This window comes from Haliotis cracherodii, unplaced genomic scaffold (genome assembly GCF_022045235.1).
Source record: "Haliotis cracherodii isolate W230 unplaced genomic scaffold, xgHalCrac1.p SCAF_8, whole genome shotgun sequence".
NCBI lineage: Eukaryota > Metazoa > Mollusca > Gastropoda > Lepetellida > Haliotidae > Haliotis > Haliotis cracherodii.
The window spans coordinates 12,356,274-12,367,702 of NW_027266341.1; the positions used below are offsets into that span (position 1 = coordinate 12,356,274).

The 11,429-nt window shown below is 42.5% G+C and overlaps 1 pseudogene; it reads left to right on the top strand.

The window, feature by feature from the left end:
• The first annotated feature begins 401 nt into the window (after positions 1 to 401).
• On the top strand, positions 402 to 10,477 carry LOC139450713 (uncharacterized; annotated as a pseudogene).
• The last annotated feature ends 952 nt before the right edge of the window (positions 10,478 to 11,429 follow it).

Genomic DNA, 11,429 nt, shown 5'->3' on the forward strand with positions numbered 1-11,429 from the left:
GTCAGCGAGTCTGACCATCTGGTCCAGTTAGTCGCCTCTTACGACGAGCATAGTCACATTTTACGGCAAGCATTGGTTGCTGAAGACCTATTCCACCCCTACAATGTGTCAGTAGTACCTGTCACTCACCCAATTTTCAGCAAAAAGTAAGTGTTCGTTTGTTGCCTAACAGTCACAGTCTACACTATTCCTGTCATCCAGTGACACGAAAAGAGCGATGGGTCCTGCCCGTAGACACAGAGCAGCCGTTGAAATATTCTAATGTGTTTATTACTTTATTTCAGTGGCTTGCAAACAAGAAGAAACGCCCCTACAGCTTTGACGATATTGTTTACACACAGACATAATCCTCAGCCGACTGTTACCAACAGTGATTGTCTCCTCAGGGTCAACATGAAGAGATGACATTGCAGCTATGGGTTTTCCTCACTGTCTCCCTTGCCACACTGACGTACCATATTAACAAAGGCAAGTGTCAAGCGGGTGCTGGAAAGGATGAGGTGGTATGAGAGCCTTTTATGTCCAATGGAAATGCCAGATTTTAAAGTTGAAATATTTGAATCAATCATGTTGAAATTGCTGACAACTAGCACTTTTCCTTTCTTGCACTTACAAGTTTTGGAGTTCTGACACGATTAAATATATTATGCATATAAGGAGAGAAAAGGGACGATATTGCTTCATCTGAGTATCCAAGTGTGAGTAAGTAAGTTTAGATCCCGTGTAATGTACGTGTCCCATGTGAAGCCGTAGTAAGTTTAGATCCCGTGAAATGTACGTGCCCTACGTGAAGCCGTTGTAAGTTTAGATCCCGTGTAGTGTACGTGCCCTACGTGAAGCCGTTGTAAGTTTAGTTCCTGTGTAATGTACGTGCCCTACGTGAGGCCGTTGTAAGTTTAGATGCTGTGTAATGTACGTGCCCCACATGAGGCCGTTGTAAGTTTAGATCCCGTGTAGTGTACGTGCCCTACGTGAGGCCGTTGTAAGTTTAGTTCCTGTGTAATGTACGTGCCCTACGTGAGGCCGTTGTAAGTTTAGATGCTGTGTAATGTACGTGCCCTACGTGAGGCCGTTGTAAGTTTAGATGCTGTGTAATGTACGTGTCCTACGCATCGTGTATTCGTGAAGCCGTTGTAAGTTTAGATCCTGTGTAATGTACGTGCCCTACGTGAGGCCGTTGTAAGTTTAGATCCCGTGTAGTGTACGTGCCCTACGTGAAGCCGTTGTAAGTTTAGTTCCTGTGTAATGTACGTGCCCTATGTGAAGCCGTTGTAAGTTTAGATGCTGTGTAATGTACGTGCCCTACGTGAAGCCGTTGTAAGTTTAGATCCTGTGTAATGTACGTGTCATTCGTGAAGCCGTTGTAAGTTTAGATCCTGTTTAATGTACGTGCCCTACGTGAAGCCGTTATAAGTTTAGATCCCGTGTAATGTACGTGCCCTACGTGAGGCCGTTGTAAGTTTAGATCCTGTGTAATGTACGTGCCCTACGTGAAGCCGTTGTAAGTTTAGATGCTGTGTAATGTACGTGCCCTACGTGAGGCCGTTGTAAGTTTAGATCCTGTGTAATGTACGTGCCCTACGTGAGGCCGTTGTAAGTTTAGATCCTGTGTAATGTACGTGCCCTGCGTGAGGCCGTTGTAAGTTTAGATGCCGTGTAATGTACGTGCCCTACGTGAAGCCGTTGTAAGTTTAGATCCTGTGTAATGTACGTGCCCTACGTGAAGCCGTTGTAAGTTTAGATCCTGTGTAATGTACGTGCCCTACGTGAGGCCGTTGTAAGTTTAGATCCTGTGTAATGTACGTGTGCTACGTGAAGCCGTTGTAAGTTTAGATGCTGTGTAATGTACGTGCCCTACGTGAGGCCGTTGTAAGTTTAGATCCTGTGTAATGTACGTGCCCTACGTGAGGCCGTTGTAAGTTTAGATCCTGTGTAATGTATGTGCCCTACGTGAAGCCGTTGTAAGTTTAGATGCTGTGTAATGTACGTGCCCTACGTGAGGCCGTTGTAAGTTTAGATCCTGTGTAATGTACGTGCCCTACGTGAGGCCGTTGTAAGTTTAGATCCTGTGTAATGTACGTGCCCTACGTGAAGCCGTAGTAAGTTTAGATGCTGTGTAATGTACGTGCCCTACGTGAAGCCGTAGTAAGTTTAGATGCTGTGTAATGTACGTGTGCTACGTGAGGCCGTTGTAAGTTTAGATGCTGTGTAATGTACGTGTGCTACGTGAAGCCGTAGTAAGTTTAGATGCTGTGTAATGTACGTGTCATTCGTGAGGCCGTTGTAAGTTTAGATGCTGTGTAATGTACGTGCCCTACGTGAAGCCGTGGTAAGTTTAGATGCTGTGTAATGTACGTGTCATTCGTGAAGCCGTTGTAAGTTTAGATGCTGTGTAATGTACGTGCCCTACGTGAAGCCGTAGTAAGTTTAGATCCCGTGTAATGTACGTGCCCTAAGTGAAGCCGTTGTAAGTTTAGATCCTGTTTAATGTACGTGCGCTATGTGAAGCCGCTGTAAGGTTAGATGCTGTGTAATGTACGTGTCCTACGTGAAGCTGTAGTGAGTTTAGTTCCTGTGTAATGTGAGTGTCCTGGAAGAAGCTATACTACGTTTCCTTCGTGAAGCCGTAGTACGTTTAGATCCTATGTAATGTACGTGTGCTCCGTGAAGCCGTAGTACGTTTAGATGCTGTTTAATGTACATGTCCTACGTGAAGCCGCAGTACGTTTAGATCCTGTGTAATGTACTTGTCCTACTTTCAGTGAAGTGTTGTCTAAACGAAGCGGAAAGTCTCACAGCACAGCCCTACAAACAAGGCATTGTGTACCCCGATATGGATTCTCTAAGTAACGGGTAGGTAATAACACTCTCTGGCTGACACAATGAACTACATAGTTTCTGAAACCCCAACTGAAAGAAATGTGAACGTGTAATATTGAAAGAAAATATATCGCAGATGATGAATACATGTTAATATAAAACAGAATTGCTACATCCATTCAAAAACAATAGTGAACACTTAGTACCAGCAGTGTAGATATTCCTAGGTCACTTACAGTCTAGATATTACCAGGGCACCAGCAGTCTAGGGATCACCGGGTCACCTGCGGTGCAGGCTTCATATGCCAACTGTAGTCTAGACAACACCAGGCTACATGTAGTCTAGACATCACTAAGACAACTGCAATCTAGACATCACCTACCACCTGCAATCTAGACATCACCGGCCACCAGCAATCTAGACATCACCGGCCACCAGCAGTCTAGACATCACCGGCCACCAGCAGTCTAGACATCACCGGCCACCAGCAGTCTAGACATCACCGGCCACCTGCAGTCTAGACATCTCTAGGACACCAGCAATGTAGACATCACCGGCCACAAGCAATCTAGACATCACCGGCCACCTGCAGTCTAGACATCACCGGCCACCTTCAGTCTAGACATCACTAGGACACCAGCAATGTAGACATCACCGGCCACAAGCAATCTAGACATCACCGGCCACCTGCAGTCTAGACATCACCGGCCACCTTCAGTCTAGACATCACGGGTCAACCAGCAGAATGAACATCATTAGGCCCTGTTCAGAACTATATAACCCGTCCTTATTTTATAAATAGTATTGTGTCCATAATAATTGACAAAAGAAATCATTTGTCAACAGCATTGCTATAATTACATTTGGGGTAGTTGAAGTATACATATGTAAATTGATTATGTACTAGATATATGCGTTTCAACTGAAATCATCCTTCAGTGCTCCACAGAGGTGTTCCTGGGTGATATCGTCGCAGAGAGCCCATGACGTCATCCGGTTCCACATCACTGATTGGTTTGGCCCCGTCTCCCACAGTTGTACTAAGGATTACATGGTTGTGAAAGATGGTACGGAGAACTATTTGTGTCATCGTTTTTCACGACATTAGACATATCAGAATAATTGAATGATTGAAAGTGGTCTAACTATCCACCAAATAAGTGTGTGTGTGTGGGGGGGGGGGGGGGGGGGGGCAGAAAAAAAGTTCTGTCAGCACTTCAACACATACGTTATCTTTCTCTGATGGTATGAGCCAAACACTTTGAGGAACGGGGCTTTGTGGCGTTAGACAAGAAATGGACAACAAACAAGCAAACCTTTTCTAGCAATTTTAAGAACATGTTTTCTTCCTTTCTATATAATGTTTAGCCCCTGCGATGCAGTACCAGTACAATGTGGTACAATCTGTGTTCTATGAATGGGGAGTAGAGAGTTCACTTGAACGGTATACAGACCCCTTTAGAACGTCAAGACAAAGAGTTTAGTTTCCGGACGTATTGAATAAAACATACTGTCTGGTATGTTTATGTCTATGTTGAGTGCGTGAGTGAGTATGGGTTTACGCTGCTGTTAGCAATATTCCAGGAATATCACGCCGGGGGACACCAGAAATGGGCTTCTCACATTGTACCCATGTCGGGAATCGAACCTGGGTCTTCGGCGTGACGAGCGAACGCTTTAACCACTGCCCATGTTGAAGATATAAACATGCCACACAAGGCTTGTGGACAGACGCGAACGCAGAACGACCTTTTCGTATATATAATTCTCCCACCCTCGGTAATGTTCACAGCCCACGCCTTGCCACCCGCAATATGTCAACAGATTATGTCAGGAGATATTTGGGTAGAACTGCAAACTGAACAGCACACACTGGCCAACGATTATTATGATCAATAAATGTCTAGCATAAGAGTGCTGTTAAATGATTACAGCATCTCCATTTGTTTGACCAATGATCCAAGTTATAGAATTGTTGGCCAGCCCATTGTGGACCTTATATTACACTTGCACAAAGTAATTGTGTTGACAAACATGGTGACAGCCTGCTTCTGGTCATGCCTCGGAGCAGTGTATGTGTGCGTTGTGGATACCTTACCTCACACTAAAGGTTGCACTTCATTAAACGTAAGAGTTGTCAAGAAAGAAGGACGTTACACGAAGAGGGAAATTCACAGTTTGTGTAAATTGCGTAGATCTACAACATGCTGAGCTAACCCGAGACAGACAATAGGTGCTTGTTGTGATAGCTGGAGAAGCATATGTGAATATGGAAGCGATTTTTTAACATAGTTGTATAAAGCATAGGATCAAGGATCAAATCATAGAATTTGCCAAGGAATCCGCTCGTAAGTATTGTTTGCACAAACCTGGCGTTGGTTGTTTACTTGGAGTTTCGGGTAAGAGGGTAAGAGGGGACTTGAACGATCAGCTGAATCAAGGGATTACGAAGTTAATCAAAGAGATTGGTCCATAGACAGACCAGCGTATCGACGGTTTATCAATCGCAATATTCGTGGTTTTCATATCAATCTGTCATCGTCAGCATTAATATATCTATGGCAAAGCATTCCGCCATTTGGGATGAAAATAGAAAATAAAACTTACGACAGGTATGGAGCTTTCTTAAAATGTATGCCATTCGTACGATATCGTTACGAGGTCTTGAAAACACGCTACGACAGTGTACGATTTACAATAGCTTTACGATAATCTTAGCCCTAAGATCGTTTCTAAAATCGAGAGCCTGAAAAACAATCTGTAGATACTATGACCCACAGATTGCAATGAAATCAGCCAGGATATAGTAATATGTAAAATAATTTAAGTCCAAATGATATATAACATAGTATTTTATATTTGTTTCTTGATTCATTTTTATTTTTTTGCCATTGATAAACGTATAGAAAAATTATTGTTTGTATTGTTAATTCTTAAACTTGATTGTTGGAAACAAAATGAGAAAACTGAAGTTAACAAAACAATGTTATGATCCCATCTGTCCCCACAGGTCCGAGCCCCCTGAGCCCCAGTCTGAGGGTGGTGTGCGGGGACACACATTTCAAGGGAAACGTCACCTCGACCTCCGGGGCCATCTATATCCAGTTCCACGTGCAGGTGGACGATGCCAGCAGAGGATTTGCTCTGGAGTACTGGAGTGTCGACAACAGTAGGTAACATTGGGCTTGTTCTTCGTCGTCACATTGCAGAGAGTGTAATTATTATATGTCGTGTCGGTAAAACGTTGCTTTAAAGCAGTGAGGGAATATATAAACCACACACGTCTCCTTTCGGCTAATCACCCCTGCATGAGCGGGGCCCAGTGCAGTAGATTTACACACCTGTAATAAGGGCGGATCCAGCATTTTAAAAAGGGAGGGGTCCAAAATACCAAAATATCAAACCTCTCTCAGTTTGTGTGTGTGTGTGTGTGTGTTTTGTTTTTGTCGTTTTGTTTGTTTGTTTTGTTTTGGTTTGTTTTTTTTGTTTTTTTTGTTGTTGTTTTGTTTTGTTTTGTTTTTGTTTTTCTGGGGGGGGGGGGGGGGGGGGGCGTCGTTTGGTTTTCATTGGGGTTCCCCCCTGTGGATCGTCAGTTAGCCGCATCCAGACCAGCAATGGACCCTACATCACGCGGTCCACGGCTGCCATGGAGTCAATCCACGACACGAATGGCGGGGCCTTCCTCTGTCCCTTTGTAAATAAAAGAAACAAAACCATTTCCATTTTTACCAGAAATCTCAGGAAAGCGGACTCCGCTGTACGATTCCGAATGTTTCATAACCATGAGAGTCGTCAACTAAAACCCATGGCATGCACCCTTCACCCAGGACACTACCCTCAGGACCCTACACCCTATAGCTACACCCTTCACCCAAGACCCCGAATTCCCGGAGGGGGGCGTGTTCGGGGTGCGTGGGTAGGGGAGGGGGTGTTGGGGCCAGAGAAGCGATAGGAACCGATATTGCGGTCCACACTTTCAGTCCGACCGCTGTCAGTTAGCGGGTTGTCAAGCTATTAAGAAAGGCCTTGACTTAATTGCCTCTACTGGGTTGACTATCAGCCAGTTCGAATGGCAATATAGAGCCAAAAGAATATTAAAATAGTTTAAACAATCTTGGAATATGAGATCATGTGAATAAATAAATAAGTAGCTACCATTGCGCATAGGTGTCAGTTACAGAAGCGATATGGGTTGCACGAATTCATGAACATGTATTATGAAGATAGAAAGTCAATCAGCGTTATGTGCTTGAGTGCTTATATACTGAGGGAAACAAATAAGGAAACACATGAAAATAAAAGTGCACATTTATTGTTTTCCAGGTTTTGTTCCCAAGCTATGGATGTCACTGTGGGTAAAAATCTGGGAATAAGTAAAGGGACACTGCAATGAAATGGTGTTCCCTTATTTGTTTCCCTCAGTATATTAAGGAGTGTAGCTGCAGGCGGCATGTTGATTACAAGTGACCGACATAATCCGCTTATCCAGACTTTCCCGCGGTTTGTACAGTATCCGCCGCTGACTGTTTGGGGAAATGTTCACGTCAATCACTGTGAATAATAGTGGAGTCACACTACGGCCCACTGCCTCTTTGTGCGCTAGTCAGACAGCGGATATTACAATGTATTGATATTTCACGAACGAAAACACTGTAGTGAAAAATGACTGATATATAATTAATTCATGCTTATTGCGGCTAATAATGTTTTGGGCTTTCTCTGTCAATAGATTTTTCATTTGCACTTGAAATACGAATTATGATAAACAACAGATAACATCAAGGGGATAAGCGTACGTTGGAGCGGTATTATTTAGCAATATATAAGTGGCGATAAATAAAGAGGTTATGTTTCATAATTTACATTTTACTTTCAATTTTGAATCATAGCTCCAACATTCCGTGTAACAGTTAGATTTCATTTTTTTTCTCCCAAATCCTTTTATCACACTGAGTAATTATGTTTTTTAACTACGTCTTTCTTCATCCATCCCTAGTTGATTCACACAAAAAAATCCATTCACAGAAATATTAGTTACTGTTTGTTATTGTCCAAGAGTCTGTCATGTTTCTTGAGCATATTATTTTCAGCATTCTGGCTTTTTTTATCGCCAAACATCTACACATGTTATCATTTTTATGTCTATATTTTTTTCTATTATGTGTTATTACCACATTGTGTCATAGTAGTATTCATTCAAATAATGTAATTAAATTTTCATTTTGTATAATGCGCTAAAACTCTTGCTATGGTTGAACGTCAGATCTAATATAAAAAAAACCGGATACATGATTGTGAAATTGACTTATTTTTATTCCCTACCCGGCTCTACGGATGAAAATGGGCGCTACAATTTTCTGACATCGGATATTTTTAACATAGACGTATGCTTGTTGTAGCTCCCATTATGTAACTTAGACGTGTAATTGCCACAGCTCCCATAGTGTAACATAGACGTATGATTGCCGTAGTTCCCATTATGTAACATAGACGTACGATTGTCTTAGATCCCATAGTTAAACGTGGGCGTACGATGGTTGTAGATCCTATAGTTTGACATAGACATACAGTGTACCATTGTCGTAGCTCCCATAGTTTAACATGGGCGTACGATGGACTTAGAGCTCTCTCACAGCTGAAACTATACGTACGATTGTCGTAGTTCTCACAGTAAACCTTTCGTCACTGAATTTCAGTGATCCATTCATATAATTTTCACCGCTATTTTGCCTTTTACGCTCAATGGAATCTGTGTCTGGATAATCGAGATTTTTCACTCGCGTTGACGTTTTATATCAACATGAGTGAGTGAGTGAGTGAATATGGTTTTACGCCATTTAGCAATATTCCAGCAATCGTGACATCCTTTGTGGTGTCTACCAGAAATGGGCTTCACACGTACCCATGTCGGGAATCGAACCCGGGTCTTCGGCGTGACGAGCGAACGCTTTAACCACTAGGCTACCCGACCGCCCCTACATTAACATGACAGCACGATTGTCGTAGTTCATATAATTTAACAAATACGTACTAGGATCGTTTTGTAGAAAGGACATAAACTGTTCCAGAAAAATCTCAAATATCAGATTAGCAAGAGCACGCTATAGCCCAAGCTAGATAACGTCACGTATTATTGACCAATTGTTCCAACTGTGTAGGAGTTAAAATGGCCAAATTGCCTCATTCGTTGACATGGACCATCAATCGTGACATCCTTGTGGTTGATACGCAGATTTCCACCAAGCTCCGCACAGCGGTGTGTCGTTACCTATTTAAAACATAACGAATGTGTCAAGCGCTGCTGTGAAGCTCTTCGCTTCAATACGCTTTCGTTGCTGACTTTAGTGTTTTATAATATCCATACTTGTCGAGATATGCGCTAATATCCTGAAGCGTTAAAGATATCTGTGGGTGTTTTTAACAACTGAAATAGAATTGTCTTTTACAAATATCTAATCTTGCAACTGTAAGTCGGGGGGGGGGGGGGGGGGGGGGGGGGGGGGCAGGGGGAAGGAATGATAACGTCATACCATGACAACGTGGACTAACCCTGAAATACAATGTAGAACCTATACTTCCTCATTCAACTCACATTGTTATGTCCCTTAGTTGTGCCAGGATCTTATGATCGTGGTTCCGACTCAGTGTTTCGTCCTTATGATTTATGGTTTGTCGACATCGCACACGGTCTGGTCTCGTGGGTTCACCAAAGTGATGAACGTTTAAGATCTCTGTATTATCGGGCTTTTTCTCACAGCAAGCAGACATATCGCGATAAAACTGAAATAGTATTCAAAGACGCTTTGACCCGTGAAGATCCGGATAACGAACAGATCTTCAGCAACCCATGCTTGTCGTAAGAGGCGACAATGCTTGTCGTAAATGGCGACTAACGGGATCGGTTGGTCAGGCTCGCTGACTGGGTTGATGCATGTCATCGTATCCCAATTGCGTAGATCGATGCTCATGATGTCAATCACTGGATTGTTTGGTCCAGACTCGATTATTTCCAGATTGATGTCAAATAGCTGGAATATTGCTGAGTGTGGCGTTAAACAACCAACCAACCAACAAACAAACAAACATCAAAGAGGCTTTAAATCCATTCACGTTATCACGCCCAGTGTTTGATAAAGGCTTTCTTTTCACTCTATCCACAGGCCCCATCATGAACACGCCCCCCTGTATATGGCACAGCCAACTACATCCTAATATTCGTCAGTGTGGCCGTCACGGCGACGTTCCTTGGGGGACTGACATACCTGTTCTACCGCGAGAAGTCCAGGGAAAGAGCGGTCAAAGCCGGCAAAATGAAACAGAAGTTACAACGGAGGAGGCAGGGTATCAGTGGTATATCGGGGCTAGAAGATTCCGGTGTGGAACAGGGAGATGATTTCGAAACAAGCAAAACGGATGTGACGTCATTTGTGGAAACACCGTCCCCAGCCTCGAGTAATTGGAAAGTGTGAAAACTGTGTTTGCATTGAATACACTATATTTGCTAAATCAGCATTAAACAAACAAGAAGTCAGAAACAATCATTATGAAGTGCCTGACGCAGTGCCTTCTGCGGGTACATGGATTTCAAATACTATCGGCAAACGACTTTCGCCTTACGTGATAATTATTTGTCCGTAAACACTGATGAATGGAAACAAACAAATATTTTGTCGAAGGATATGTATGTGTGGGTTGTCAAACTTTGTCGATTATTCCACTTGGGTTAATTATACTACTAAAAAGCAAGCTTTGTCGACAGCACCATATCCGTGCCCGAGGGTTGCCGCAAGGTGAAAAACGTCTCAGATTGAGCTCCAACACCATGCTGACACGCATGAAGTAACTGATATACTGTTCAAATCAGCCTTAAGAAAAACCAATCAACGTTGTTGTGTATGCATGCTTTAACTGAATGACAAGGCGCATACTTTAGTTACACTGACACACTGACCGACGGGAGTGAAGAACGAAATGTAACAGCAGTCTGTACTTTTATGGTTAAAATGGAAAAAAATGTGCTTTGTTCATGGCGTGTTCGCATTCCTCAAAAGCGTATATGGAGAACGACAAATTTATGTGTATTTTTTTTAATGCTATTTTTGAAGACTAAAAGATATTCATATTATTTATCTTAGTTGGCGTCAGAACGTCTTCCTCTGATGAAAAATATATTATTTTATTTCGTTTTATTTTAGTCCTTTTTTTCTGCAAAGCCTTATCTTAATTCATTTTAATCCCATCCCTGTTGTGCCAGCCATTTATAAGGCAAGCTTTGTTTTAGACGCTTGAAGTTTCCTACCAAAATGGGACAGAAGGCAATTCAGAAAGCAAATAATAGTATTGTCACATAAATTGTATTGCAATATATCGCAATAGGGAGAGCCGTGTTGCGATACCTAATGTGGCCCAAATAATAATTATACATTTTTGCTGTTCTTATTGTACTTTCATTCAATAATCCAGACTTCAGATTGCGGGATGGGTAGTATTGATAAACGAGACTACCTATTATGTCATGAATATCGAATGTTCATGTAAACATCGTGGAGCATGTGCTGTTTACATGGTTTAGATAGGAACCCAGTCCATCCAAATGCCTCAAGAAAGT